Genomic DNA, 6,357 nt, shown 5'->3' on the forward strand with positions numbered 1-6,357 from the left:
GGGGGGATGGAATACCCCCCGACGGGGTTCGGGGCAGCGCCCCGAAGCTCCACGGAGAAGGCCAGGTTTCATATTGAATTTCGTCACCCGAACGCATGCCTGAGCTCCAGGTGTTGCTGGTGAAACGCAGATTTGAGAGTTGCGTTTATTTTGTGGAACGCACCCCTGAGGGTTGCGTTCATTTTGTGGAATGCGCCCCTGAGGGTTGCGTTCAGTCTTCTTCACACAGAGCCTATGTTTGGGCTCATAGACGCGAGACTTGCATTCTGAAACAGAAACGCAGGGCATAGGGTCGCGTTTAGGCTCACAAACACGAAGCTCATGTTGACTTGAGGATCGGCATTCTCGGAGATGTGCTCGTCGTAAGGATCTACTCCTCCATCGAGCGACGTTCTTCCTTGAAGCTGAGCCCACTCCATCGGAGGAGGGGCTGTCCAAGCAATCTGGCCCAAAGGAGAGGTCTTCCTTCGGCATAGGAGCAACAGTTGGATCTTTAGTCTCTTTGAAGACTTTGTGGATCTTGCGCATAGCCTTGGGGCTAAGGGATCCGGAGGAGAGGACTTCCTCATACTTGGCTTGATCGAACTCTATGACGAGAGTTTCAACCGTGGTTCCAGTGAGATGAACATCGGATTGCGCCACCACTTCTTCGTCAGAGAAGCTCTTCCCCAGCAGGGTCGCCATCTTTTGTTTGTGGGAAAATTTACAGTAAAAGAAACAAAGAAAAATTGATTTGTATTCCTTTAATCTCAGTTACAATTGGATTTCCTGATTACAAAAGAGAGGAGAATGATCTGGATTCTCCCCTTTGTTTAATTCTGGGTTCTTCACGGTGGCGATGAGATGCCTCCCTCGAATGCTCGCGTCGAGTTTGCTTCTCGTTGACGATCCGACGTCTTGTTTCACTGGAACGTGGTCTTCTCCTCACGATTTGACGTTGTGGAGAACTCTGAACGAGTTTAAAACTCTATGAAAGAGTTGATTTAACCGAAAGTCGGTTATAAGCCAAGGATGAAGAAGATCTTGTTGCCGATCTCAAAAGCTCCAACCGATCCAACTCCTCGATCTGATTATCAAAAATCCGATCCTTAACTCTGTTGAGTTTGTTGTTATTTATAGGGGATTAAGGGGTGTAACCACCTCCTTAATTCGCTCCTAAGTGGGGCTAATGGGATGTAACCGCCCCTTAAATCACTCCTGAGTGGAGTTGTGATCCCCTCAGATCGTAGGAAACGGTTTTGAAACCGTTCAACTCGTGTTTGAACGAGTCAAACGCAGATCCTGCATTCTGGCATGAATTCTGTGTCCAAACACAGTGTCTGGAAGCTTGAACGCAGTGATTGGAAGCTGCGTTTGCAGCGGATGAAAGCTGCGTTGGGCAGCGGTATAGAGCTGCGTTGGGCAGCGCTTGGAGCTGCGTTGGGCAGCGTCGGACGGCGAATAGAACTGCGTTGTGCAGCGATGTTGAGCTGCGTTGTGCAGCGATGTTGAGCTGCGTCCAGTGGCGATTTAAGCTGTGTTTGCAACTTTTGGAGCTGCATTTGAGCTGCGTTCGTGGCTATGAACGCGGCGCATCTTGATGCTGGTACGCGGGGAGGACTTCCACGTCTTGATTTGAAGAGACCGTCGATTTGTAGTCTCTTTCTGTCGAAGCGTTGCAATGATCGTCATTTTGTAATCTTTGCTTTAGCTCTCTGATATATGAGAGTCGTCAGATTGTAACTCCCGATGTTGATTATGAAGGCTGTTTGATTAGAGCTTCCATCAATTGTTGTGAAGGTCGTTAGATTGTAACCTTCATCGATCTACGTGAAAGTCTTCAAATTGTAGCCTTCTGGAAGTCGTCAGATTGTAACTTTCATCATCGGTGTTTGATGGGGATCAGCTATCTATTGTGATTTTTAGACAGCCTACATCAAGCAAGGGACTTAAATAGCCAATTGCAATGTAACTCTGTAAATGTTTAGTTGTTACTGCTTCCCCCTCACCCCCTGTTCTCTTTTTCTTTCAACTAATAATTTTAATCCAGCTATTATTTCTCACTTGACAAAATTTTCAGATCTCTGATGCTTGGTGATTCTTTGTTTTCTCTTTCTTTTGTGCAGATATCTGAATGGGGTTACCTGCAATTTATCCTTAGTATGGGGCTTGCAACTCCATGAAATCCATGGACAAGAAGGGGAAAAAATGGAAATGATGATTTGCACCAAAAGCATCAATGGTTTGATTGCTATGGTTATAAAAATGTCGAGGCAAGCTTGGATGGCTTGCTAGTATGCAGGCAACCAACTCGCAGCAGCCATTTGTTTTATTACAGAGAGGGAGACAGGTATTGTATCATTTTTTTTGTTATAGGTATCCATTAATTCTACAATTTTAATGTAGAAGTTTCCACTAGAACAAAAGTTGTAACTCGTGATACTTTTTTGTTACAGAGGCCAACTTCCAAGTCCATTGAAAAGAAGTTAATATGTTTGCTTGGCAGCAGTTGGATTTGAACTCACGCCCTTTCAAACCAGAGCCTAGATCTGTTGCCTTAGACCACTTGGTCAAATTTTTGCAGTAATGATGTGCAATGCTGATATCCTTAAAATGATAAGATCATTGAGGGTTCAGTTCCTTTTATTATAATGCTTGAAAGCTTTGGGATCTTGATGATGGTTAAGGTTATAAATGGCTTGGCAAGCTTTGTTTACTTGCAGCCATTATTTGTTAGAGAAAAGAGAGAGATTATTCATCACAACAATGTGCTGAAATCTAGCATATCTGGATCTCATCACATAACCATGCAAGTTAGGCTTGCAACAGAGCGAGTTCTTTCTGGGTATTACAAATTCCAGTCGTACACCTGTTCATAATTATTTATGATCCATTCTTGCAACAATATTTGTTGCAGAACTTGTATGGTTTTCTTGCTCACACACACACTCTCTCTCTCTCTATCTATATATATATATATATATATATATGAGGATGAAGATATTGGGTATGTGTGTGTATGTAGACATCAAACATGCTATAACATTTTCACCTCCAACTTGTTCCTTATATCTCCCATGATATTGCTGAACATTCCAACTTTGCATTTCATCAAGCACTGTTTTCCCTATCACCAACCTATTGATTATCTTTATGTGCCTCACCTCAATACTTGAAACACAGAAACTCGGATGAGTACTAATTTTGATAATTTGAATGAAAATAACATGGATAATTCGAATACATTATGCTCGAATAAACATTTGGATTGTCTATCTGGAGAGAGAGAGAGAGAGAGAGAGAGAGAGAAAGAAAGACTTTTTTGGTAGACCATATAAAGGTTACGGGATTCAGTTTTTTCTTAAGAAACTTTAGTATACTTTCCCTTTCTCTATTTGGGATTTTCTAATTTACATTTATGGTCCCATGATTTCAATTCTTGAATTGTGCAATGTATCAATTTTAATTTGCAAGCATCCAATAATATGACAAAGGCAATTGCCAGTTCTTTTATTCCATGTTTTGTTACTATAGCGGCGCATAAAGACACAGTTCATGGTCTCTATCATCCCTCTTTGCACTCTCTATGAAGATGTATTTTCTTTTCAAGATTCATGGCTTGTAATGATGATTATGATCATGATGATGATAATGTTTTTTCTTCTCGGATGCATGGTTTAATATGTGGTAAGCTTGTATTGGATTCAAAACCTTTGGATCTTTAGGGACAGTTTCTAAGAGAGATTACAAAAAACATTTGAATTTAAAAATTAAGAACACCTTATTATTTGTGTTATCCATATAATGTATCATTATCTTGTTCAGTGTGCTTTTGTGTCCCTAGATGGTGACTAGGTTCCTGACTTTCCAAAATTTACTCATTATAAAGAGGCTATGATGATTTGCCTTATAGCTTTCCCACTTCGATGATCAGGTAGGATAGATTTAGTGGGCATATAGGCAAAAAACCTAAAATACTTGTTCTTTTTAGAAGCTTGACTGGACCTAAAAGTTATTTAGAGGCGATGATAATTAGTCTGAGAACTAGAACTGAATCAATCCTTTGATACATAACTACAAAAATGGTGAGGCAAGCTTGGATTGGCAGTTCATTCTCAAGCAGCCCGTTTGCAGCCAATTGCGTATTTCTAATGAGAAGAGAAGGTGGGAGAGCATTTTCCGTTTTTGCAATGTGGCGAATGGCATATCTGAGCCTCTTTCAGTGTTGTCAAAGACGCTTGCCTCATTGTGCCTTGCGATGCAGGGTGGTGGTGAAACACACCTTTTTGCACATTGCAAGTGCCCTGGCAAGGGCACTTTGTACAGAGAGTATGCAAGACATAACCTCATATATCTTTTTCTATTTAAGCTTTCAATTGGGTATTTATACCTGATAACCCATGTACCAAAAAGAAAAATAATTAGGCCAATTTAATAGCCTGATTGGAGGACCCTAACTCGTTCTCATTTACTATTATTTTCTTTGATATTAGTCTTGATTTGACATTTTATTTGGAAAATGATGAACTTTACTGCCATGTTGAGTGTGTTATCATTATGAATTAAGACCTTATTTTGTGATTAGGCAGTAGATATTATCTTTAACATGTTTTTATGTGAAAATTCATAAACATGTTATTTCATGTTTGGTTGTATATCCTCAAAAATTATGTGTGCGGTGTACGTCTCGCTTCACTTGGGCGTGAGCATTGCATTGCGCTTGCTCATGTGCGCGTAAAGGGACTTCGCACTCCGCATTGCACATTGGTAACACTGGTCTCCTTTTTACATCTTTATCATGCTGCCTAGGGTTACCTATTTTTCTTGAAGAGTGTGTTTCTACATCCTTTTGGTTGCAGTTTTCTTTTGATCCAACTATTTTGGGTTTATAACTATATAACTATATACGCTTATTGGCTACCAACATCGCGGGATTTTATATATGACCAAAATTTTCCCTTCATGAAGGTGTAGATTTACATTATGTTAAAAAAAAATTAGGTTTGCATCTGGGAAGTATTAGATCATGAGAAATTTCTGTTTGATTGTATCACAGACATTGAGGTGTTTGTAAAGGGATATGTGGAATGCTTGTGCAGGTGGGACCTTTCAATTTCAGAAGTTTGTGGTAAGTACTTTTCACATGTTAGATTTTGATGTCTATATCTCCATGATGAATAAATTAGAAAAGGAAAAACAATTAATGCGAGTGATTGAAAGATGGTGAAAAAAGAAGAAAATTTTAATATATATGAAATTGTGAAGAAATCTATGTGTGGGATTGTATGTGCACAAAATCAATATTTCATAAGAGTAAGAAAAGCTTTATATCCCTATATATGCCAACTTTATTACTCATTCGTGCATTTGTAAATGGATGCTTTTATTATTAGTTAGATAAGTGGCAAAGAGTAAAGTACTAAATGGATTTTCTCATATGAGACCCTAAATTTTATCCTATTTTTATATCGGGTTATGCCTTAAGTTGTTTTAAATAACACCTCCATATCTGTAATGTACACCTCTAAATCCATTAAGTTTTTTGGATAACATGTCCATTTTGATCAAATATGAAACTTGGGGGTGTAATCTACAAAACATGAAGATTTTGGTGGCTTGTATAAAAATAGGATAGAATTTAGGATCTAATATGAGAAAACCCCATCATAATAAATTGAAATTCGGTGTATTCTCAGTTGTTAGTATGATTCCTACATGCTTCCGTCATCTGTCACATCATGATCAGGGTGTGGTCATATAACTTTAAGATGCTTACCGATGTTACAAATATATTGTTATCCAAATTGAAGATGTCTCATGTCCGTTGTTCTCACTTTGATTGTTTGATGGATAATTTAGGATTTGTAATAAAATTCTTTGTAGCTAACTACTTGCATAAGATCTTTATTGAGAAGAAAATAGTATTAACAATAAGGTAACAGATGTCATTTTAAATAATAAGTAATGTTATGTTTAAAGAATAATTTATCAATTGCATGTACCTTTGCTTTTGACTGTCTTTTTTAAACAATAGTATGCCTTTCATTCAGGAGCATAACTAACAGGTTTTGGTAACAACGCAGGCGCCCATGCATCTTCCTCCCTGTAGCCACAAGGCAATTTTTCCTGAAACTTTTCATCAGAAATAGTAGATTCTACTATGTCATTAACAATAATACTTAGTGCCCCAATTCTTGTTGTGCGCAGCGGAAATTTCGGCAGCACCTCCGGTGTGCAAGGTGCACAACAAGAAATTAGATCACAATGAAATTCTCGTTTCTCAAAGGAAACAAGAACCAAAAGCCAGATATCTCATCAAAGTGAGATATCAGCTCTTCCTCTCGTCAGCTCTAGGACTGCGCGTCGAGGGAACCTACA

General features: G+C 39.0%; 1 protein-coding gene across 22 annotated transcripts in view; it reads left to right on the top strand.

Annotated features, from left to right (window-relative positions):
* Positions 1-2,898, top strand: part of LOC109835700 — a 43,512-nt gene extending 40,614 nt beyond the window's left edge. For all 22 annotated transcript variants that reach the window (XR_002245674.1, XR_002245652.1, XR_002245657.1 and 19 more), the window contains 2 exons: positions 2,106-2,329; positions 2,436-2,898. The gene's annotated coding sequence lies outside the window, so the exon portion shown is untranslated. The remainder of the gene's footprint in view (positions 1-2,105; positions 2,330-2,435) is intronic.

This window comes from Asparagus officinalis, chromosome 3 (assembly GCF_001876935.1).
Source record: "Asparagus officinalis chromosome 3, Aspof.V1, whole genome shotgun sequence".
NCBI lineage: Eukaryota > Viridiplantae > Streptophyta > Magnoliopsida > Asparagales > Asparagaceae > Asparagus > Asparagus officinalis.